The sequence below is a fragment of the Camelus ferus genome, chromosome 2 (genome assembly GCF_009834535.1).
Source record: "Camelus ferus isolate YT-003-E chromosome 2, BCGSAC_Cfer_1.0, whole genome shotgun sequence".
Classification (NCBI taxonomy): domain Eukaryota; kingdom Metazoa; phylum Chordata; class Mammalia; order Artiodactyla; family Camelidae; genus Camelus; species Camelus ferus.
This window is the reverse complement of record NC_045697.1, coordinates 100,573,030-100,598,720: the sequence shown is the minus strand read 5'-3', so window position 1 is coordinate 100,598,720 and position 25,691 is coordinate 100,573,030. Positions and strand designations below refer to the sequence as shown.

At 38.7% G+C, this 25,691-nt stretch overlaps 2 long non-coding RNA genes across 2 annotated transcripts; one reads left to right on the top strand and one right to left on the bottom strand.

The window, feature by feature from the left end:
* Positions 1-243: 243 nt before the first annotated feature.
* On the bottom strand, positions 244-25,642 carry LOC116658704. Its single transcript, XR_004313981.1, has 4 exons — positions 25,611-25,642; positions 5,707-5,926; positions 3,542-3,706; positions 244-537 (listed from the first exon to the last, which is right to left on the bottom strand). It is a non-coding gene; the product is annotated as an uncharacterized LOC116658704 (long non-coding RNA).
* Positions 17,318-21,893, top strand: LOC116658703. Its single transcript, XR_004313975.1, has 3 exons — positions 17,318-17,409; positions 18,416-18,522; positions 21,757-21,893. It is a non-coding gene; the product is annotated as an uncharacterized LOC116658703 (long non-coding RNA).
* Positions 25,643-25,691: the final 49 nt, after the last annotated feature.

Here is a 25,691-nt window from a genome sequence, read left to right as displayed (position 1 = left end):
AGCTTGGAACCAAGGCTTTTGGTGTCACTGGTCACATAGTACATGGAAACACCCAGCCTATAGGGAATTATTCCCAGCCATATGGACCCCTGCTTTTTATGCCATATTGATTTCTGATAAATTTTCCCATGAGTATGACACCCTATTTGTTACTCTGATTACTCTAATAGATGTTAGAACAGAATACATTTATTTGCCTTATACACCTTTTAATAAGGCTCCAAACACCAGGAGAAGGAAAGCCTACAGTACTGACCTCCACCATGCTTTCCCTCCCAGGGTTTCAACTAAGCCAGCTGAACAAATGCTATAAACCGTCAGGGCATACCTTGAACATCCAGAGACTTCAGACATTTCTGTATGGACCTTTCCACTTGGCCCAGGTATGGCCTGACGTATTAGCAATTACACAGAGTCTGTCCTGGCTTGCAAGAAGGAAGTCTAGGGAAATTCCATCATCCATAATAATGCTGGTCAGTGAGTTGAGGCATACTTGAACCCCTTCCAGATCTGAAGTGGTGCCACTGATTACTTCAGCTAAAATCAAAGACAAATGTCACACAAGTTGAAATTGAATGATTCTCATCACAAGGATAAATAACTAGACAGCTTCCCCTTGGGAAACTCTCCCAAATAGCCAAGGATAAGCTCATTTTGGAGAGGTCTCTGCAGTTATCTGAGAAACACACGAACTACCTGTAGTGTTTCCTTAAATACATGAATATAAGCATCCTAAGGTCCAAGTCACCATGTTTTCAGGAAGGAAGCAAGTTAATGCCTGGCAAGTTGGCACACGAAGTATCATTTCAGGGGCACATGTGCTATCTGGAAAGAAAATGTTGCTTATAAACTTAGGGGCCCTTCAAGTGGGACCTACATGAGTCAAGGAGGTTGACAGTGCCTCCAGTGTGGTCTTCTAGCTGACTGGTAGGTTTTTAGGGTCCCCAGTTCGGTTCAAATAGCTGACTCTATTCTTTTTTTTGGAGGGACTCTCTGAGGACAGACAGTTCAATCTGTGCTGTTTGTCCATATGATCAGGTGGGCAACATTTGTCTGCTCTGCAGAATGACTGAGAAAGTTAGTGGGAAAGATATCCAGATGTGATGACTAGTGTTTTGCATGAGACAGAGAAGACCTGGGATCATTCCCTGCTCATTCTAGTATACTTTATAATAAGGTTAATGGGAATAGAAATCAAATGATGGTCAGGACCATCTGGAAAGGGTTGGCCAACTCTGCAGTCAGTTAGACTCAAGGCATTTGCAACACTTTGGTAGAACTGCAGTAGACCATTTCCCTTCATAGAAAAAGTTCCAAGAGTAGTTCTGAAAGACAAACATCATTAGTGACTTTACAAGAAAAAGTGGCAGCTACCACACTAGGATTTAAGACATTCCTTCCCCAGGTGCTGGGATTGTTACTCTCCCTCAATCATCATAAAATTGGTGTGTCTCATTCTGGTAGCTACAACTGCACTTTTTTCTCCCCAGTCATCTCTTACTCTCACTCATACTTTCCATACAGAAAGGTCAGGTGCTAGAGGAACGGGCATTTTTATAAATCTTAGAGATTTGTGCCCCATTTGGCCTGCATGGTCCACTGTAGGGGGACTCAGCTCACAGTGCACTCAGCCAAGGGGTTATTATCTTTAGGCTCTAAAAATATTGTCAGTTCAACAAGTGAATCCAAGAGCCTTAGATTCTCTTTCAGTTGGTTTACTGCTGCCTAAATGATATATCCCCAAGGCTGGCCTTGATTTACTGTAAGGAAAAAAAAAAAAAAGCGTCATATCCAGGAATGTTCAGAGCAGAATCCCCAAAATTCAAAATAAGTCCATAAACTCTCCCATCTCTTTTATCCTGATAATTATTCAGGAAGTGACCGAGATAAGATTATCTCCTTCTGGGGACCAAACTGCCTACTAAGGTTTGTGGACAAGAAAGAGATAAGAGACATAGAGTCAGAAATAGTTTTGAATCTATTTTTAAGGAGCCATTCCAACACTCAAACATACCAGATGTCTCTGAATGGTGGGAAGTGTGGAAAGTCCACTGAATACCTTGATCATTACTCATTGTTGAGTGGCCTTTGTGATAAAAGGTGCATCTTCTCCCAATTGCAAATGGACCAGAGAGTCAAAAACATAACATAGATTAGTTTCAAGGGACACAATAATGTGGCTAGAATTGGCTGATCAAACTGGAAGAATAACACTATAACCTGAAAAACTATCAGCAGCAGCGAGGCACTACTGATAGCCCTGAAAGGGTTCAAAGATCTAACATAGTCAGTCTTCTAGGAATAGCAGCGGCAATGCCCTGTGGGACGTGGTCTTCTCCACTGCAAGACAAATGGGTCAACTTTTGATAGAAGTCTGATAGTGATGCTCTCTGAATCAAAAACAAGGACACCTTTACTTTACTTTGCGCCAAGTCTCTGATGGTAAATGTGTTGGTAGGTCTGGTACAATGGTGAATCAGGCAGCAATGGTGGCATCTAGGTGGAGAAGTCCCCACTGGTACCTTGATTCCATGCAGTCTCATCAGAAAACAGGCCCTTATCATGGGCATCTACATGTGTGACTCAGACAGTATCATCATGAATCATGACTTTATTTCTATAGTTCCTGGCTCTGAAGAGGTATGTCTTTAATCTGCCATGTAGCTTTTCAAGTGGTAGACCAAACAGCCAGACTATTGACAAAGGTCAAAGAGTCAGGAAAAGCACAGCAGGGTTCACTGAGGGCCGTAACAGAGATACGTGAAATGCCTTGGGTCCTCAGCTAAGTGGACTAACCATGTCTATTTTTGATCCTGCACAGCTGGGACTCAGGCTGAACTGAGGCTGCAATCCAGTAGACACTATCAAGTTTCAGCCTGGTTAAGTTATAAGTGAACAAGGCCCACGCATTTAAGTGAATCTCCTTGAATCAAGAAAATCCAGTGGCATTGCTTTAGGCAGCAGACTAGGGGGAGGAAGTTTCTCCTAGTGTGGTAGCTGCCACTTTTTCTTGTAAAGTCAAGAAACCACTGGAGCCAGGCCAGTTGCATTTTTGAATATACCATTTTCATTTTAAAAGCAAAGCTTTATGTACCCTTCCCACCTTGTTAGCTATGGAGTCTGAGTTGAAATACCCCAAAATGGAAATATTAGGCCAGAGAGACACAGGGCTCCTGGGGTTGGGAGTTGAGAAGAACCCTAAAAGAAGTTAGTAGCTAGATGTGACTGGAAAGTGATGAATCCAAAATGCCAGGTGTACCCCGCCCCCCACCCAGTAGCAGCTCCCTTTGCCAGAGTGTTCAATTGGTGGAACTATCAGTCCTCGAGACCTACAGCTCAAATGAGTCATTAGAGTTGTGAGTCCCCAAGGATATTAGCACTTTCTTTACATCTAGCTTTTCCTTTGTCACTTATGGGATTAGTAAGTATATGCCTATGACACATCTAATCATACTACACATTTAGATGTAGAAGCAATAACAGAAGTACATTGAATTGGTCTAAAAGGCTCCACCCACAATGTCCTCTTAATTTTCCTTACCCATTGTACACCCCGTTCAAATTCCTCATCTGAATTTGGGTGCCTTCTAAACTCCAAAAGACTCGGTAGGATGGTGAGTTGAATGCCAATATCCTACATGGAGTAAAAAAAGTTCCAAAAATTCCTTTTTCCTTAAGACCACAGAAAAAGACGAGCAAACTAAACCTAAAGAGAGCAGAAGGCAGGGGAAAATGAAAGATTAGAGCATAAATTAATGAAACAGAGAATAGAAAAATAATAGAAAAATTAACAAAACCAGAAGTTGGGTCTTTGAAAAGATCAACAAAATTGGTCACTTCTCCTCACTTTGTATATAATTTGCTCTTCTTTTTCTATCTTCTTAAACTTGCAGCATAAATCATGGATTTAACAACACTTTCCTTGTGTATTATAGCCACATAAAGGTATAATTTTATTCTAAGGACTCCTTTGTGTTGTAACCCACATATTCTGATATGCTTTGTTTTAATTATCTAGTCATTTAAACTACATTCTAATTTCCTTTGTGATTTCTTCTTTGACCCATGGGTTATTTAGTTGTATAATTTCCTAATGGCTTGAGATTACACTTTTAATTAATACTTATTATTAACTAATTTAACATTATATCAGTGAACATATTGTGTATCATTTCAATACTTTTAAATGTATTGATATATGCTTTATAATTCAGCATATAATCTGCTATTTGTTCACAATAGACCCATCAAAAGATATCTTGATCTTGATATTTTTACTATTTCCACTTGACTTTTGTAATCCATCTCTCCATTAAATTCCCTGTCTGGAGTGGGCAGAATAATGCCTCCTCCCCTAAAAGACTTCCATGTCCTAGTTCCTAGCACCTGTAAATGGTGTGTCTCATGGCAAAGAGGAATTAAAGTTTCATATAGGATTAAGATTGCTAAACATCTGACTTTGGGAGGATGAGATTATCCTGGGTTACCCAGGTAGGCACAATGTAATCATAAGGTTCTAATAAGTGAAAGAGGGAGGGACAGGATTTGAAGATGCTATGATGTGTTGGCTTTGATGATGCAAGAAGGGGCCATGAGCTGGGGAAGGAAGGCAGCCTTTGGCAGCTGGAAAAAGCAAGAAAACATATTCTCCCCTAAATGGAAGGCAGCCCTGATGATACCTAATTTTAGCCCACAATCCCAATTTCAATGTTCTGACCTCCAGAACTTGAAGATAATAAATTTATGCTTTTAAGCCACTAAGTTCATGGTAATTTGATACAGCAGCAACAGGAAATTAATGCACCATCAGTCTAACAGGCTAGCCAACCCTCTCCACTAACTTTCTTAAAATATTTTTCACTTATATTTTAATGTCCCTGTCTGATAACTCCAATAGTTGGGTCATCTCTGGCTCTGGTTCTAGTGGCTATTACTTCTCAATAATTGGTCATTAATTCTTGCTTTCTGCATGTCTCAATTATTTTTAATTGAATGCTGGAACTCACAAGTAAATTAACAGCAGAGACTGAGTAACCAATATCTATTTCTAGAAAAGGAGGCCTCTTCTTTGTCAGGCTGCTAAGGTGGGTTTGAGCTGAGCCTAGGTTTCATTGTTGTTTTTATTAGACTCTGTTCACCACAGGCTTCAAATTATTTGATGGTTGGATCAGAGCCCTGTTATTAGGAGAGATTGGGTCTGAATGCCTGGAGGGTTTCTGTCAGTTCTCTTGTGCTCTGCTCTCTGCCTTCAGAAGACCCCATAAAACTGCACCTAGGGAGGGGTCTTTCTCAGTTTTCCAAATCTGCCTAGAACGATGGAAGCCACTACCTTGAATTTAGCATGAAGTCTGGCCTGACTATAGGGTTTCTTTCCTTGTCTTTGCCTTGCCTCCAGACGTCAACAGAACTCACATGCCTGGACCTCAGGAAAGAGGAAGGGGTCTCTTCCAGCTCTCTTGCTCTTCCACTGGCAACGGACAGCCTCTGCTTCCTACTAAGTCTAATGCCCACAATACCCATAGGGCCTACCTCGGCCCTCTGGCTCTGCCCTTCCTCTCTTCACAACCATTCAGTGAAGGCCCATGGAAAAGAGCTCACAGGCGAGTACAGACTTCTTTTGTAATTGGAGTTTCTAGTCATTTGAAATTGCCACCTAGCCCACATCTGGACTTTAAACACTCATTGAAAAGTTTGTTTTGTTATTACCTGTATCTGTGGGCACTTCCTCCTCTTCTCTCTCCCCTGCCAAAGATGGAATTAGCCATACGTGTCTTCTTTCCTAGGAGGGGTTGGTTTCTTTCACATTTGGTTCATTGAGTTGCTTTGTGATCTTAGCTCTCAGATGGGCTTAAACAATAAAGCTATGATTTTTGTTGGTTATCCAGCTCCTTCTCATTCTCATGGCGGGAATGCAACTTTCTACATCCTAAGTAAAAGCAGAAAAGTTACACTTAAAATTATTTAAAAAAATTTTTTTTTATTGAGTTATAGTCATTTTACAATGTTGTGTCAAATTCCAGTGTAGAGCACAATTTTTCAGTTATACATGAACATATATATATATTCATTGTCACATTTTTTTCTCACTGTGAGCTACCACAAGATCTTGTATATATTTCCCTATGTTATACAGTGTAATCTTGTTTACCTATTCTGCATATGCTTGTCAGTGTCTACAAATTTTGAAATCCCAGTCTGTCCCTTCCCACCCCGTCCCCTTGGCAACCACAAGTTTGTATTCTATGTCTATGACTCTGTTTCTGTTTTGTATATATGTTCCTTTTTTTTTTTTTTTGGATAGTATTAGACACTTTTGATCATTCCTTCTTTGAAACACTTTCTTCCCTTGACTTAGCAGAACTCCACAGTCTCTTGGTTTATTCCTCCTACCACCCTCCTTCTGTCTCCTCTGCTGCTCCCTCCTCTGCTTCTTGACCTTTTAATTTTGGTTTGGACTCAGTTTTGAACCTCTTCTATTTTGTGTCTACAGTCCCTTCCTGATGACTTCCTCCAGTCTCAGGGCTTTAGATATTATCTCTGTATCAATGACTCCAAATTTATAGCTGTAATCTGGACCTAAGTGCTGATCTCTGGACACTTGTATTCAATTACCTTTCCAGAATCTCCACTTACTTTTCTAAATGAAAATATCTATCTATTATGCTAAAAACTGAGCTCTTGGTATTTTCCAGTATTTCACAAAATGTCAACTCTATCCTTCCAGTTACCCAGACCCAATGCTTTGGAACAACTCTCAACTTTTCTCTCTCACAAGGTACATACAATCAGTCAGTAAAATTTTACTCATGCATTTTGATCATCACATTTGCTATCAATATTCAGAATTAATCAATATCAATGGCCAACCATAATATTGACAAGACTTTCAGAATATTTTTGCTTTTTCCCGCCCTCTTTATCTTTGCCGAGTCCCATGGTTTGTTGAAACCACTGGAAAGTCTCCACATCTCTACTTGTTTTTCAGGCATCATCGCTTAACAGTTTCCTGAAAATTTATAGTTATGTTGTCAACTACTATTCAGGCTTCACTCCAAATTTTACTGATTTCCTTCTTCTGCCTTCTTAAATATTTTATTTCCCTTTGGCCTAGATCCAACTTTATTAAGCCATACTTTCAAAAATGTTTTTTAAGATAGTAAAATCTCTTTGTTTATTCACCCTTTTTCAATATCATTTGAACTATTTATTATATAATTTAAGATTTGTAATTATTTTCCCTAGAGAATCTTAAAATATTCTTAAAGACAAAAAAGGATACAATGTTAAGTCACATCCAAAGAATGTGCTTAATGCTAGAGTCTTTTCTAAGACAGTACAAATAAATATTGAGCTCTCATGCCGTTTTTACCATCTCCATACCATTTAACAAAATAACATTTTGTCAATAAACATTTATTTAAATCTTTCTATGTGCCAGATACATTGCACAGCACCAGAGAATCCAAGACAAACAGATAACACCTGCCTCAGTGTGTTTGGAAGTAAAAGGATGATTACAATATAAAGTGTGCATGTGTGTGTGTGTGTAGAGATAAACTCAGGATGCAGTGCTTACAAGCATAAGATATGGCAAAACCAGACTGGCGCAACTTTCTACATGTGTGGCTCCTTAGCTAAGTCTTGATAGAAATAATACTCAGTTTAGCAAAAGAAAAGATGGGAATGTTTGTCCCAAGAAATGGGAGCTGTAAGTCAAAGACCCAGAAGCTAAACAGAACCTAACAGGGCCTGTGAACTTCAAGTACTGTATTTCATGTAATATATGGCGCATACTGTAGAGCATAAAGGAATTTCAGATTCATATGCCCTTGGAGGCTCATCATTGTAAGATGGCCAAGTCTCATATATATATGATATACTGTGAGTATTAAGATATAATACATGAAGGTGTGCCCTGCCAGAAGTAATTCAAAGAAGTTATTCTGAAATACTGATATCGCTAAAAATAATAACACTAAGAGGCACTGTGAGCCAAATTTAGCAACAGGCCTCCAGTTTGAAGTCCCTGATTTAGAGAGTAAAAACTGTGAAACATTGGATCATGGCTTAACCATGTGACCCAGAGTGGAATATTAGACTTCTCTGACAGTGTCCTCATCCAGTGTCACTTCCAGCTGTGACATTCTAACAACGAAGTTATAAAAATACTAAAAACCTCAACGTGAAGTTACATTATGTTGTTGAGGTTACAGGCCCTCCCAAAACCAGTAAACAGAAAGGTCAAAACGCAAAGCACATTCATCTCATTTTCTTTAACGTTTTGATGGCTTTTATTTTATTTTACCTGTTACTATATTATTTTTATGCCACAGTCTCTCCTACTAAAATGTAAGCCTCCTAAGGGCAGAAATAAGTTTTCTTTTTCCATCTTGAAATGTCCCACAGCATCTCATCAATGTCTTACAAGTACTAGGTCATCACAAATAAAAGGTCAAAGGAAAATTTAAAATTTAAATAGGGAAACAGTTATTTTTTGAAGACAGAACTGCACGCATCTTTAAGCTTAGGAAAATAGTTTTAGAAAGCAATCTTTAATTAATAAAACCAAATCGTAACAAAGGCAAGTAACAAAGCCAACAAACAAGAAATAAGAAAGGCCAAAAACCGTTTCCTCCTGTGACCCTAGGTGAAGCATCTTGAAATGGCAAGAAACTATTTTCCTTTCTCATAAAGGATGTTGACAGTTTCTGTCCCACAGTTCTGATATACATGCACCATCTACTTTCTCTCAATTATGTTACCTTTTGCCAAATGAAATAGTGCTATTTTAGCAGGAGTATATTCATATTGCCTGAGGCACAGCTATTCCTGAGCAGTTTCCAGCAGAGCTTTCTCTGTAGTCCCACAATGCTTTGCTCATTCCGTTATTATAGGACTAATTATGTACAATTGTGGTTAGCTCTTTACACATCTATTCCTGTCCTGAGGCTAGAAACTCCTCCAGGGCAGAAATGTTATCTTATTCATCTTCACAGCTAAGGTGGAAACAAGAGCTTGGCATATATTTCACGTAGTGGTAGTCATAAAAAGTACGTGTGAAACTTTCCTATCAGGTTAAACTGTAGACTGTGCAGCTCCGTGGGTCCCAACCTAATGGAGCAATAGGGGTCATTTCTTCTAAGCGAGAGGCAGTAGCAGCTTGAACAATAAAGTCATTCCTCAGCTTTGACTTTTAAATAAGATTTTTGCGCCCCAAGCAAGACAATAGTCTTTAAAGACTCTGGTCAGACCACAGAAAGCGATTTCAAACTCCTTCCATTCTTCTTCTTCTTTTTTTTTCCCCTACAAATATGTTTTTCTAATTTTTTAAAACATTTTTTACTGAGTTATAGTCATTTTACAATGTTGTGTCAAATTCCAGTGAAGAGCACAATTTTTCAGTTATACACGAATATACATATATTCATTGTCACACTTTTTTTCTTGCTATGAGCTACCACAAGATCTTGTATATATTTCCCTGTGCTATACAGTATAATCTGGTTTATCTATTCTACATTTTGAAATCCCAGTCTGTCCCCTCCCAATCCCTGCCCCCTTGGCAACCACAAGTTTGTATTCTATGTCTATGAGTCTGTTTCTGTTGTGTATTTATGTATGTTTTGTTTTGTTTTGTTTTGTTTTTTAGATTCCACAAATGAGTGATCTCATATGGTATTTTTCTTTCTCTTTCTGGCTTACTTCACTTAGAATGACATTCTCCAGGAACATCCATGTTGCTGCAAATGGCGTTATGTTGTTGGTTTTTATGGCTGAATAGTATTCCATTGTATCCATAGACCACATCTTCTTTATCCAGTCATCTATTGATGGACATTTAGGCTGTTTCCATGTCTTGGCTATTGTGAATAGTGCTGCTATGAACACTGGGGTGCAGGTGTCATTTTGGAGTAGGGTTCCTTCTGGATATATGCCCAGGAATGGGATTCCTGGGTCATATGGTAAGTCTATTCCTAGTCTTTTGAGGAATCTCCATACTATTTTCCACAGTGGCTGCACCAAACTGCATTCCCACCAGCAGTGTAGGAGGGTTCCCTTTTCTCCACAGCCTCTCTTCCATTCTTCTTAATACACAGTGAAGTCGATGTTCACGCTCTATAACTATCAGGCAAAGTAGATTACCGTCCCAACCAACAATGGATTGCAACCCAATGAGGCTCTGAGCAAGAGCAGCTCCACTTAGGCTTGAAGTATTTCCTGGATTTTTCTTATTTGAACACTCTGTTTTCATTATAGTAATTATACGGCAAGACTCCCACATTCCTTTTTATTGCTGTGTAACAATGTACCATAAAGTTAGCAGCATAAAACAGCTCAACTTCATTATCTCACAGTTTCAGCGAGTTAGGAGTTTGCACAAATACCCCCTCTGCTCAGGCTCTCCCATGGCTAAAAGCAAGGTGTTGGCTGGGTCCAACTCTTGTCTGGAGTTCTCTGGGGAAAAATCCACTTCCAAGTTCATTCAGGTTGTTGGCAGAATCTAGTTCTTGTTGGCTGTTAACCCAGGGGCCCTTCTCAGCTCCTAGGGGCAGCCTGCCATTCCCTGCCATGTCACTCTTTCCAAAATTGGCAGTCACTTCTTTAAGGTCAGCAGGGGAATGTCTCTGCTATTTCAGATCTCTGACTCTCCCAGTCCCTGACCTCTAGACTGAGAGTTAAAGGGCTCATGTAAGTTTAGAAAAGGCCCATGTGGATAATCTCTTTCTCCAAGTCAACTGTGCCATCTAATGTAACTTCATCACAGGAGTAAAATTCATCATATTTACAGCCCAGACAATTATGCAGGTGTGTACATACACGGCAGGGATCTTGGGGCAGGGGGCATTTAGAATTCTGCCCACCACAATCTCTAAGGCTAAAACATCTTTACACGTATATGACTTCATTTATATTTGTAAAACTTCAAGGGAAGCTAGGAAAGCAATTATCTAGAATTACTTAGAATATTCACTATTGTGGGAAGCAGGCTCTTCTAGCCATGAAATAAAGGGCAGGGGACCAGAGTAGGGTCCAATAGTGTTTGTCAAGCAAAGAATTAGCAAAATGATACAGGCGCTGAAGTATTATTACCCACATTTTAGAGACGGGACACTAAGACTTAGCACTGATCATACTGAAATGCCAAGGCTGTTAAAAGATAAAGTTTCTTGCAGCCACTGAGCAAGAAATCAGGCTGGATAGCTCCCACTGGACCCCACCTCAGGGTCATTTATTACTTTGGTGAGATTATGTAGAGATTTGGATCTATCTCTGTGTCAGGCTCCTATGGATAGAATACTCAAAATTAACATATTAACAGAAGCGCTATTTATTTAAGTATAAAGTGAAATGTAATTTTCACATGGACTGAAATAGCTGTACTCATAGGACCAGTGCATTTTTCTCCTCTGTAGGTAGATCTAAAATACGAATACAAATCTGAATCAGAAGGTTGTTTCCTAAGCATAAAATCAAGAAAGGGCATTAGTTAGCAAATTAAATGACTGGGACTAACTTCACACTGGGGCCAAGTAACTTAAAGGCTGTTAAGTAAGGCCTCTCTCTCTGGATAGTGCTTGGATGGGCAATAACATTGTTGTCCTGCAGTAGGGAAGAACAAATCTGACTCCACATTAGATCTGTTCCTTTAGCTCTAGTCCTGGGCTCTGTTTCCTGGGCTTAGTCCTGCTGGTTCTGCACGTTTTGTAAGAGAATGTTGCCTAGAGCCCGAAATACACAGGACAGCCCATTCTTAAGGCTCTGACCTTTAAGGTATAACACTTTTCCATTCATACAGAGATTTAAAAAAAGTTGCAGAATAGAAAATAACATTTGTTGTGTTGGAGGTTTACAGGAACATCATGACCTGACCTACATGGACAGCTGCAAGAACAAAGGATCCTGACACTCAGAAGTTTACAGCAACCAACCATAGCCCCTCCCTTTTTAGTATTAAAAAAAGCCTGAATTCTGACTTGGGTGAGATGAGTAAGATGGTTCTCTAGGATATTAGCCCTCCATCTCCTCCGTCTGCTGATTTTCCAAATAAAGTCATTATTTCCTGCCCCAACACCTTGTCACCTGATTTATTGGTCTTTCCTGCAGCAAGCAGAATGAGTTTGAACTCAGTAACACTTCCAGCCCCGACCCCCAGGCTTTTAGGGCTACAGATACCATTTTGAGGAGCTTAGACACTCTATCAGGAAACACTCAATCCTCCTGTCTTGAGAGTTCTGTGTTTTCACATGTTGTCCAGACCTTTGAGTTTATCCTACAGTTTATTTACCAAGAGAGGATCATATTTTCCTATCATTTCCATGTTCTTGGTGGTGAGTTGGCACCTCAGTAGAGTTACCAAGTTCTGAAAACTGGTATAGGTATTTTTCAAACACTCATTTTTCTTTTGTTGAAATTCCTGTAAGTAATGTGTTTTAAAGCTGTGCCTTGCCTGTCTAATTTCTGTTGCTCACTTCATTACCAGCCCACGGCAAACTTAGCAAAATTAAAATAACCATTAAACCTCAATCTTTTTTTTCTAGTAAAAAGAATACAATAAAAACTTTATAATAATACTTAATTTTTTCAAAAAGCTCCCCCCCAAAAAAACTCTATTTCACATACATTGTCTCTTATTTCAGAAAAAGTCTATTAAATAAGAAAAGTTCAGAGTATTATATTTATGGTTACACTCAACCAGATATGTACAGATGTTTTTCCAGTAAGATAAAAGCATTATTATTTGTAATATACTTTAATACTAATTTGGACTGGTAACTATAATTCTTCAAAAAGACAAGGTGTTGTGGCAAACACACTCTCAAGTCTTCATTTAAGGAATTGACATTTATGTGATACATAAACGTACTCATTAAAAAAAAAGAATAGTTTTGTATTTTTACCCTTAGGGATCAGTCATGTGATTGTTACACATAAAAAGCAAAGATAATGTGGAGAAAATACGCTTTTGTTGGTATGATTTGTAGAAGTGAACACTTTACTGGAATTATCTAAAAATTGCTTCAATGCAGCATTTAACTTCACATGTGGGGCACAGTCTCTAGGCTCCAAAATTTCACCAATTAATATTATCATGAAAGTTTAATGACAAAATATTCTACCCAACATACACTGGCAACAGAAATACAGTGATGTGTCTTTCCCGTAGGCACCAGAATTCCTTTATTAACCAGTTTTGAAGAACACATAAAGTGCCTTATTTGGGGAAAAAAAAAAAAAAGGCTTCATGACATTTATAACACTGTTATCAAGGTAAAAATTTCTGACATTCATATAAGAAATGGTCTTAAGAATTCTTTTACTCATCAGTGAGTGTATATAACAATGAAAAAAATTCACAGTGACTTTTATGCTATGATTGGGAATTTCTTCCTGCTGTTCTCAAATGTGAAGAGGAAATGGAGTTTCTATTTCTTCATAACTGAGCTGTTGTTTTTGTAAGACCCCATGAACCTAGGTGGAGAGTTGGCATGTAGGCGCAGGTACAAAATTTAGTGTTGTCTCATAGAGTTTTATCTAGTGCCAACCTATAAATAGTCAAGGCTTGAGATATTACTCACTTGTTATGCCATCCCCTTGCCCTACGATTACTTCTGGGAGTTGACTGTGCCCTCACGGGTTGACAGGTAGGTGAGCAGGGGTAGGCACTAGCTTACACCAGGGGCAGCATACTCGTATCACCCCTGGTCTTTGGAGATTCCACAGCGATGTCCTTCCCCACCTGATAATTTCTGCTGATCTCCTGTGTTGAAGTCTGTGACTGGTGACCTTGTGGACTGTTCTCTGACTCTGGTACCTCACCTCAGGAACTGATTTTATCTAATGCCAACCTATAAATAGTCAAATCGCCTTAGGAACTGACTATCTTCACTTTCTGCCTGGGACCCATTCAGCTCTCACATTGCCATCACCCACTGAGGCTTGCTTTGTAATTCCATTTGTTCCTGGTTGAGTGTCATCTGCCTTGCCCTAGGTCCAAGGTCTTTCCTTTCATTACTAAAGTGAGTATTTCTGGCTGACTTGTCAACCAACCTCATGAGATACCTACTAAGTTTCCCCACGTGGTCCTTGAACAGTCTTCAGGACATGAAATATGAAAGTCAAGGGGGAGCTTCTGGGCAGCCAGCCTGGAAGTCTCCCATTCCCCAAGTGCACCGCTGCACGTATTTCAGTCAGGATGCCCTGGATGAGTGTGCAGGCACACATCCAGGCCACCCCTTTCTAAAGCACTGATAGGAGGAACAGCAGACACTGGGGGAGCTCCTGTACTTTCCTGGCTATTTCTAAAGCCACTCTCAACCCCTAGGCTTGACTGGGGAAATGAGAAAGAGTTTTCCTCCTTTACCCTATCACCTCTCTTCCTATATTTCCTTGAGGACGGAAGATGTATGCTTCCTCTTTTATTACTGTTCCATCAGCATTTTCCAAATTGCTGATCACTACCCTCTAGTTACCAGGACATGACATTAACTTAATAGGTAATTATTATTATTTTTCAATGAAAAAGAATGAAAACTATTAAAATGCATTGCAAACTGGAAAGGTGTACAAGTATTGTTTTGTGATACTTTGCTCGTGTGTGTGTGTGTGTGTGTGTGTGTGTGTGTGTGCTGGGTATCTGAAGAAAATGTGTTTCTTGCTGTAAATCAGGGTTTAAAAGGCTTGAATGCCATGGTTTCTGTGTAGTCTTCCTTCCTAAGTTCAAAGTCAGCGAGGACTAAGACATCCTCCCTACCCTATGGAGGAATCTTCAAGATCAATACACTGGAACTAGATCTTGATCTTTTAAATAGGAGCAAAAGGAATTTAGCCAAAACTTCTTCTTTCCACCAAGCCTGGCTCTAAATCCCTGATAACTTACTGAAGAAATCAAGTACTACTATGACCACATCTCTTATGTTGCCAGGGATGGTCCTGGATTTTACCTGTCAATTTCCCATTCCACCGAACTTTCTTCTCAGATTTTGCCATTTCTTTTTAAGCAAAGTATTATTGTGAATTGTGGCATCAGAATAATTAAGGATGAATTTGACAGACCTCTTCTTTGTACTTCCACATCCTGCCATGGTCTTGTATAGAAGTAGCTGACACAGATGTGAAGGGAACAGAGTTTCTCATTTTAACTCATGGTGAACTTTCAAAGACAACCAGCAATAGCCTGCCTCTATTTTCTCAACTTTTTTTTTTTCACACAATGTAACTGATACCTTTTTTTTTTTTTTTTTTTACTTTGAGTTTAATCTGATTAGTGATTAAAACCTTCCAGAAATTAATTCTCATATTTGCTGGATTATGAATGTGTTTAGTAGGGTAAAAGGATATATATCTTTTTTTCGTTTGTTTATTGAAATACAGTCAGTTAACAATGTGTCAGTCTCTGGTGGACAGCACAATGTCCCAGTCATACATATATTCGTTTTCATATTCTTTTTCATTAAAAGTTATTACAAGACATTGAGCATAGTTCCCTGTGCTATACAGAAGAAACTTTTTTAAAATCTACTTTTATATATAGCAGCTAGCATTTGTAAATCTCTGTAGCTGACACCTTTTAAAGGACAGAATGCAGGGCAATCAATGATAGAAAAACTAGTACCTTCACAAGAGTGGCTAAGACAGCTAACTCTTTCTCAAAGCAGTTGGCAATGTGAGAGGTTGTGGGAGGAAGTATATACAATATTGTTGCCCCAGCCATTTGGTGTGTCCCCTCGTTGTGTTGGATGTGTCCAGAAACTGGTACCATGAAGGAAACCTCCAGCCACCACACCCCCAATACCTGTGTGCTCCCAGAAAGATAGGTACTTTTCACTCACACTTTTGGAACCTGGGGTAATATTGCTTATCTTGCAGAGTATTTGTGAAGATGAGTGGAGATTAGTGTATAGTACCTTAAACACTGACGTATAATGTTATGCAAATGTTGATAAATAAATGTTTTGTATTTGCTGCCTTTATTGCTATCTTATGTGCTCTCAGTTGACCATCTCCTCTACCTAGACTCCCAGTTTTCTTTTAATGACTCAGCTATTTAGGTGCAAATAGGTTAGGTACCCCTGGCTTGCTTCCTCAGAAAGTCAGTATTTTCCAGAATCCTTTGTTTTTATACAGGCAGTGTTCCAGTCTCTAGCAGAACTGGCCTTAGCAGTTGTACTACAGTCCCATGGCCTGACTTGAACTATACTGAATAGACCTCTTTGATTCCAAATATCTCCTCCCCATTTGCATAGTATTAAAATTATTTCACTACAATTGGAGTTTTGAGTTTAGGTCTTGAGGGTGTTCAGAATTTTAAGAATAATAAGATAGTGGGTTGCAAGGGCTTTCCAATAGAATTTTGACAGATAAGGAAACTAAAACCCAGAAAGGTTGAGTAACTTTTCCTAGCTTACCCATTTCAATTCCTATACCTTTACTTGTATAGAAAAGAAAATGGAAACCCAGAGCAGTGAAATAGCTCAGGTCCTATATCAAGATGTAAATATACTTGGAACCAACTATGAAATCAAGCAATAAAATCCACTGCCTGAAGTAAAATCTGTACCTGAAGTTAGAAGTAAAACGTAATGGGAGTGTATTTTGTAAATATTAAACGGATGCATTTTTATTTCTCCACTCAATCATGTTTACTGGCAGCCTTAAATTTCCGAAGCTACGCTCAAAGTTTATTTGTCAAGGGAAGAAGAGCAAGGTACTGCCTAAAGCAAAGAGGCCAACAGTCAACTCTGAGATTTAAACCTGAATTTCTCAGTCTCTTTAGCAACATTTCAGTCCTACAAGCCAGGAAGTCACAAAAGAATATTCTAAGTTATTTTATTTCACTCGTTCATAATTAAAAAGCTTGCTTGATGCGCTTGATTATACACTACTGCGTAAGGGAGAACACATCCAGATCACAAAAGGAAAGGGAGGGAGCTAGCTCCTTAGAATCCTGGTGAATTGTGCCAAATTGAGACAGAGGGCAGAAAACAGGGAAGTCAAACACCAAGGCTCTGGTTTGCCCTCACTCAACTCCAAATGTGTCTGGTACCAGGATGGGGAAATTGCATCATTTGACTGTACTCCCTCATCTCTTCCTGTATCTATGCCCTTCTGCCACGTAACTTTGCAGTGCCTGCCTCGGCAGACAGCGTGACCTGTATGCCACTTGATTCTGAACTCAACCACTGACTTGCTTTGGCCAAGAGATTAAGACAAACGTGGCAGGGAGCCAGTTTTGAGCCTAAACTTTAAGAAGTCTTCCTGTCTCTTCTTGTCCTCTTGTGCCTCTGTCATTGCCATGAGAACATGCTCAGGCCAGCCTTCTAGAGGATGAGAAGCACACGGAGCATAGCTGAGTCGCCCTGCACCCTTCAAAGCAGCTTAGAGCAGTGAACACCAGCTACCCCCGAACAGGTGAGTGAGTCCAGCCAAGATCAGTACAGCTGCCTAGCTGATCCCCAGCTGAGTCCAGACGTGTGAGCCATACACATATAACTCATACACCTCTAAGGTTTGTTGGTTATTTGTTATGCAATTTTATTTTAGCAAAAGGTTACAAAAGAAGTAGTATGCTTTGCATGCTTTTTCAAGAATAATAGGGAGAGGTTGTTAGCCTGGAGAAGTTATCCAATATGGTTTGGGGCAATGTCAGCAGCTGGACAGAGTGATACAGACAAGCCTGATTCAGACTTCCTGGTTCCTTATTGCATGCATGTGACATGCAAAGACTGAGATGTACCTAAATGACACAGTGAGGGGAAACAGGGGTGATGAGAGGGCCAGTGGTCTAGGGGAGTCTCCAGGTCCAGCACATGAAAACTAACACGTGGCTCAACAAGCCAGATCCATCCAGGCGCACATGGCATTGGCGGTGCCAGTCTAGGGAGCATGGCAGAGATCATTCCTATATCTTTACTTGTAGAGATAAGGGAATGGAAACCCAGAGAGGTGAAATAGCTCAGGTCCTGTATCAAAATGTAAAGACACTTGGAACAAACTATGAAATCAAGCAATAAAATCCAGAGCCTTTCAAAGTAGTTTGGGATTTCCAGAGTCTTTACCTCAAAGCTGCAGAAAGTGATTATCTGATTGTTAATGAAAAGAGCTGTTTACTTTCTCACCTAAAATTTCAGTCAGCAGAAGTAGGCTTAGCCCAGCCCGCTGTCTGAACTCTTTCCAGGTCCCCCCAGGGGATGTTGGTGTTCCTGCTCTGGGCTTCCCTACACTCCCCACCTCAATCGTTTCTTCCTTTAAGACCCATCACTAGAGAAAGGCTTTCATGTTATGATGTGAAATCAGAAAGCCAACAACTCCTGAAAGCACAGTTAAGGTCACTCAAAGGTATAACATAGGCAGAAAAAGGAAATGGACGTGCAGAAAACAAACTTAACTTGTTCACAATTTTGCCTCTTATCTTTAGATGATCTTTGCCCAAATTGTGTTCTAAGAGAGTGCCTCGTGAATATAAAACAAGTAAATCAGTAAACCACACTCCCTGCGGCCAATCAGGAACTCGACCATGATAAGGTAAGGTGGGAAATCTGTCCCTGAGAATTTACACATTAACCACCATTAGATGTCTTGCTGTTAAAAATAATATTTTAAATTTATTTCCTTTCAACCAGCTTATTTCAACCCAGAATTGTCTTTTCATAAGGCATTCATTAAAAGTTCATAGAACCTGTCCTGGGAACTCTGACTTGATGGATCTACACTGTACTGAGAGCTTGGCCTGTTTGTTACACATGTCACTAGAAAACTTACACTAGGTCCACCTCTCTGGAAGAAGTGAAGTTTTTCTTCAATAATTAATTCTCTATCATTCACTCAAGATCGGTAGATCAGAGTCTTAAATATAATTTTCTTTTGGTCAATGAGAAAGGAAAACAGGAGTATAAGAATATGCTAAAATTTGGATGATTGTTCACTATTTATTTTAATCACATTTTTTTCTTTAAGCTAAGCCTTCTTGGCATTATTTTTACCATTCAAATTATAAATAAACTTACTAAATTTAATACTAAGTTAGGAAACATTTAAATTAAATATTATTATTATTTAATTTATTTATTAACATTTTTATGTATTATTAAATTTAACATTATTATTTATTTAATTAATTAATTTATTAGCATTTAATTTAAATGTTTCCTAACTTAATATATGATTTCTTCTTTGACTCTGGGTAATTTAGAAATACCATACTTTATTTACAAAAACTCGGGAATTTTCTCACCATCTTTTTTGTTATTGATTTTGACTTGTGACAAGACATTTTGAATTCTCTTACTTCCTAACTCTTTTTAATCCCCTCCTCACAAACTTGTGAGTTTTGCTGATGGAGTTTAAACTTCAACATTTCTTTACAAAACTTTTCAAACATTGAGCACAGATGAAGTATTTTACAGTGAACATCCATATGACCACCACTTGGTTTCTATCATTTACATTTTACTGTACTTGCTTTATCACAGATTTTTCTGTCTCCTTCCATCCCTCTATGCACCCATCAATTACTCGTATTTTTTTAGGTATCTCAAATTTAGGTATCATTACACTTACCTAAGTGCAGTGACCACTTCAAATCTAGAGTCTTTAAATAAAGTGAATTTCCCCCACTAAATATATATTATTTGCATAAAGAAGTGATATCAAATACAAATCTAACAGAAGTCAAGTAAGATAGTTAGATAGATAGACAGAAAGACAGACAGATAAATTCTGGTACTTACTACTTCTGGGAGTGATACAGCATTGACACATTAATTCTACAGTCCTTCATTTAAAAATAAACAATACTCTGAAAGATATAAATTTTCCAACAGATGTGTTTTTATGAATTACGTCAGAAGCAGAGACTGCTAGGTCTCCTCATACATATTTTCTTCTTTTCCCTTCATAATGTAATTTCCTGATTTTCATAATAGAAACTCCTGATTGTTAGCTGGACACACTACGTTTTGCCAGCTTCCCTTTCAACTGTTTGTTGATCAAGTCCTAGCCAACTTCTCAGAAGAGGTCATAAAGGAACAAGGCATAACTTTCTTCACCCCTCCTCCTCCTCCCTTCTGGCTGGGATGTAAATGTGACAGCTAAGGGTCAGCAGCCATCCTGAACTGTAAAATAAACAATGATGAAACAGCAAGCTAAGAGAAGTGGGTCCTTTTGCTATTTTAAAGCCTTGACCACATTATATAGCACCCTTAGTAACCCACGATTCCCTGGATTTCTGTTTAAGTGAAAGCAAAATAAACCTCTTTATTGCTGAAGCCATTCTTATTTGGGGGTTTCTGTCATACACAGCTAAATCTAATTTTAGTTAATGTAAAAAAAACTGACATTTGTGATCAAGTGGAAGAGAAAAAGTGAGCATATTAATGAATGGTTTGAGAAATATAATTTTAAAAATTTCAGTTATATTACTTTCACAAATATAAAACAATCCACTATGTCTTTATTTTTAGCATACAAATGGCAGTTATAGCCTACTTATATCTCTGTAATTATCTTCTCTCCTGCTGGATTATATGATTTGCTAAGAGGGGCAATTGAAATCAATGTAAAAGAATTTTTTATATTACATAAATTAGATTTTATAGTTTTATGTTGTCTATTTCATGTTTTTCATATTTATTTGGAAGAACTCTTTATATCAAGGATATTTTACTTTATTTGTTACACATAGTATGACTTATTTCTTTCAGATTATCATTAAAATTTAGTTTATGGCGTTTTTTGACCTATGGAAATTCTTTTAATTTGTGTCATAAAATCTGTAAGCATTTTTACCTATGAATTCTGCCTTTGCATACTTTGAAAAGTCTTCCTCCAAACTCTTAAGATCTTGTAAGTAAATGGCCATTTTTTTTCTAGATTTTGAGAAAGGTATATTATTCTTCAAATATTAATCTTCAGCACATTGATTTTATTTGGTTGTTCTTTTGTTTCTTTGCTTATGGCTGAAATAAGCAAGTAACCCTACAACCGTTCACTAAACAATTTCCCCACAATATAAAATGTCCAGTTTACTATATAATATATTATGAATACACATGCCTAATTTCTATGTCTTCTATTCTGGTCCATTGAATGTTATACTGATTTCTTTGGCATGAATATATTTGCTTTACCTGAATTCTGCAAATTTGGGAAGCATTTCTACATTGAGCAAGGGTCTTTTAATTATAGAGTGTAGTCTCCCTTCTGTGGTATTTCTTCAACATTTCAACTCTCATTTGTTTTTATGTTCTTCTACTTCCAATAGCATTTAAATTTTTACCTCATAATTTAACACAATCATTTCCCCCAAATTGTCATATCTTCAAAAATGTATATTGAGTACTTAACTATCTTCCAAATAGGTGCAGTGCAGTGTGTAAACTATCATAACGGGTATTATACAGAGTTGAATGGATACACCTTGTATATTTCTTCAAAGAGATTTTTAATTCTTTGGGATAATAATGGAAAAATAACTGAACCATAAATTTGTAGTAATAGATTGCCATGGCTCTGCCAAATTTTGCCTGTTTCATTTTGGACAAGTCAGTGAATCTCTTTACATTTCTTCTCATTAATGTATAGATTGAAAGAAGTAAAGCCAAAGAACTCCAAATTCTCACAGAGTTTATGGTTATTATAGCCTTGGTAATCCTTAAATTTCATAAGCATTTGAGCTGAGATTTTGTGTATTCAACAACAGTAACTTACTTCTTGTGGATTGACCAAATATGATTGCTCTTTCCCAACTGACCTTCACAGGACCTCTGTGTGATAGGATCAGAATCATGTAACAGACATTTCTGCTCAATGAATTTTCACTGGCTTATCTGAAACGACGTGAAGATGGATATCTTCTCCATATTCCCATTTGATGTCTCAACTCTATATGATGGATACTTGCTGAATATTTAATCTATTAGCAGAAACTGCTAAAACATCTGGAATCATAATAAAGATTTCTGGAATCTAAAACTCTGGGAACATTGCATCAGATCAATTAAAAACATTAAACCTGTTTTGTTATTTAACAGATAATATTCCCCCATTTGTATCTGAAGCTGCTGTAATGCAGTGATGAAGAGCACAGTCTGGGGCCAACCCACTGAGATTCACGTCCTTCCTCTGCTCATTACTGGCTGTATGATCTTGGGCAGTTTGCTCTGCGTCTCTTTACCTCACTTTTCTTTAAGATGGAGATCACAACACCTTCTTTCCTAGGATTGTCTTCAAGTTTCAATGAGTTGGTGTCTGGCACATAGTAAGAACTACATAAATGGTTCCCTGCTTTGTTAGCTCGAGGACTGTCATTGGAATATAAGCTCCATGTAGACTGGACTGTCTGGGTCACTGATACATCCCAGCAGAGAGCAGGCCCTAAATACATTTTGTGTTGAATAGATGTATTGAATCAGTGGCCTGTTAGGAGAATTTTTAGGTTACACCATGTTTTCTCAAACTTAATACTCTTGACATATTGGACCAGATACTTCTTTGTTGTGAGGGTTTTCCTGCTCACCATAGGATGTTACCAGCATCCCTGGTTTCTACCTGCTGGATGCCAATAGCATCTCCCCTTAGTTAGGACAAACGAAATGTCTCCAGATGGTGCCAATATCTCCTGGGAGATGAAATCACCCCCAGCCACTGACAACCACTGAGTTATACAAAACTTTACCCTAAAAGTATAAAATCTATATCTGAGAACTATTGGTGTTCATATGTCAACAAATACACATTTTTGTTGTTGTTGTTGAAGTTTTGAATTTGTGCTGAGAAGACAGCAAAAAAGATATTTCTTGTTACTGTAATGTTAAATGAAATCCTAAAAGAATAGACTGCCTGAAAATCAACACCCCGAGACACTGGAGAGACGACTACTGAATTAATCAATCTTTTCCTCCCAAGAGGTCATTCATTTATTCATTCAACAGATGGCGTATGTGACTAAACAAAACAGTCAAGTGTCCCTGTTCTCATTGGCCTGATATTCTGGGGGAGGGCATACAGGGTGGCGTAAGCAATAAACAGTAAGCAATCAGGAGGTAAATTAGATGGTATGTTGGAAATGATAAATTTGATAGATTAAAAAAAGTAGTTCACTGTAAGGGGAATCAAAGTGTGGGCGTAGGAGAGGGCAGATTGCAGGCTTACACTGGTCATGGTGGAATTCATTTAGAGCAAAGTCTAAAAATGTCCTGGTGGGAGGTTTAGGACTCACCTAGAAGATTATTGCAGACAAGAGGAAGCAGCTATACCTTGGCTCTAAGACAAGAATATGCCAATTGTGTTCAAAGAATAATTAGGAAGCAAGAGTGGAGCAGAGTGAGATGGGAAATGGGATTGAGGAGGAAGAGGGAACAGTAAAATGAGGTGGGGTTAAAAAATGCACAGAAAGGAGAGGGTTTCAGGCTTCTGCTCCAGAGGACATAGGAGAGCCTTTGCATAGTTCTGAGCAGTAGACTGATGATCAAATATTTATTTTAAAAAATATATCTCGATTTTCTATGTTGAGTACAGACTGTAATGGGGCAAGAACAGAAGCTGGGAGACCTGTTAAGAGGCTACGGAGGTAGTCTAGGTGAGAAGTGATGATGGCTTGAGTCAGGATGAGAGCAGTGGAGGTGGTAAGAAATATTCGGATTCTGGATATATTTTTAAGCTACAACCAAGACTTGCTGAGAAAAATACAAGAGTCAAGAATTAACCCAAGGCTCTTGGCCTGGATAACTGGAAGGCTGGTATTGCTCTAAATGAGATGGGGGAATATTGTAAATGGAGCAAGTTTGGCGGGAGGTGGGTAGGAGAGGAGTTCAGTTCTGGACATCCTGAGTTTCAGATGACTATTGGACATCAGAGTGGAGACGTTAGTACTTGGTTGTGTATATGAACGTGACATTCAGATGAGAAATCTGTGCTGCAGATATGAGTTTGCTAGTCATTGACATAGAGGTGGCCTATAAAGCCTGGAGAGTCACAGGGGAAATAAGAGGACCCAGAACTGGCGCACCTGCAGCACTCCAAGCATAGAAGTGGTGAGAAGAAACAGAACAAAGAAAAGAGACAGAGAGTGAAAGCCCCCAAAAGAAGAAATCTGCAAACTGATCGTTTAGTTTGGTGATGTGGAGATCACTCGTGAGGGTGCTTGTTTTGGCTCCAGCAGCAGCCACCTCTAAACAAGAACTTGAGAGAGCGAGTTCACTTGAGAGGTTCAGGAATGTCAGTAGTGAAGTGGAGAAATGATGTAAGAAAGAGAAGAGAAGGCAGCCAATAAGTGTGCATTATGGAGCAACACGTGACCACTGGTGCTCCATCCCATAAGAAAACTCTGGGAAAGAGTCTAATAAAGTATCACTCAGGATTATTTTTCCTGGGAGGCAAGAGGCGGTGTATTTTACACTCCCAGGAATTAGTTAGCACTGTTGTGGGGAGAGTGTGGGTGATGTTAATTCCCTGATATTTCTCACTTCCTCCTCACATGAGTGTGACTTCCTGAGCATCTGGAAAGACTCAGGCAGAGATGCTGATCCTGGGAGTTTTTGAGTTGACCTTTAGCACAGTGAACGGGTAGGAGTGAGACATTATACCATCTCTGTAAGAGCACTCTTGGTGGAGAGGAGATGATAATGAAAGCCAGAAAGTAGCAGTTTTGAGAGAGAGTACAGATAACTTTCAGGAGTAATTCTACTAAAACAGGGGCAAAGAAATGGAGCAACAACTGATGGAGGTAGTGGGGTTGAGAGAAGTTTTAACAAAATGATAATAATTGTAACACTTCAGTAGACAGTATTGATCTAGCAGAAAGCAAGAAACTGATGCTTTAAGAGAGAGTAGGGGAGAATTACAGGAGTGATGACTTGAGAAAAACAGATGATGAACTCTGACCCACAAATGCCAGTGTTGGCTTCAGGCAGAAGCAGACAGGAGCAGGGAGGAAGAGAGTACAGGTGTTTGAAGGTGGGTCCTGGGATGGAGGAAGTCTGTAATGCTCCTGGTCTGACTGTTTTATTTTTCCTAGTGAAACCAAGAAAGGAAGTAAGCTGAGAGTGAAAATGGGAGAGGCATTGTTTCCAGTAAAGATACAAAAATAGTTATCTAGAACAATGGGAGCGCAAATGACTAGGAATGTCTAGTACAACTGCCTGGCAGACTAAGGGTCTATTTGGGACTCATGGTCATGAGTCAGCATCATATAAATATATTTAAAAAAAAAATTTTTTTTCAGCATGATCAACTTCCAGAATAAAGGAGCAGGAATGGAAGAGTGAAAGTTTAAATGAAGTGGTTTGCTGGAGCTGGCTCCCACCTGAGCTGATGCTGAAAGTTTGAAATTGGCCATGGTGAGACTATTTACAACAGGGACATTGGCCAATGCTGCATAGCAGGGTCTTGTTTGTTTGTTTTTCCCCAAGATGTCTGGTTGTTAAATATTTACCAGCACACTCTGCTTAGAGGTTATATACAAGGCCTATTCTATGCTTTCTTTTTGTCCACTCTTAAGACAAACTTTCTTAAAGAATTAATACTCAGAGGTAGACACAGTTTGTATTCAATTGACTTCTATTGAATGATACACAACTAGAATAAAAAAAAAATTGGGGCAAAATGTTTCCTACCTTAAAATTCCATGTATTAGGTCCTCATCCTTGGATCCTTTATGGGCACAGACAGAAACATAGAAATATTCATGTAGGTAC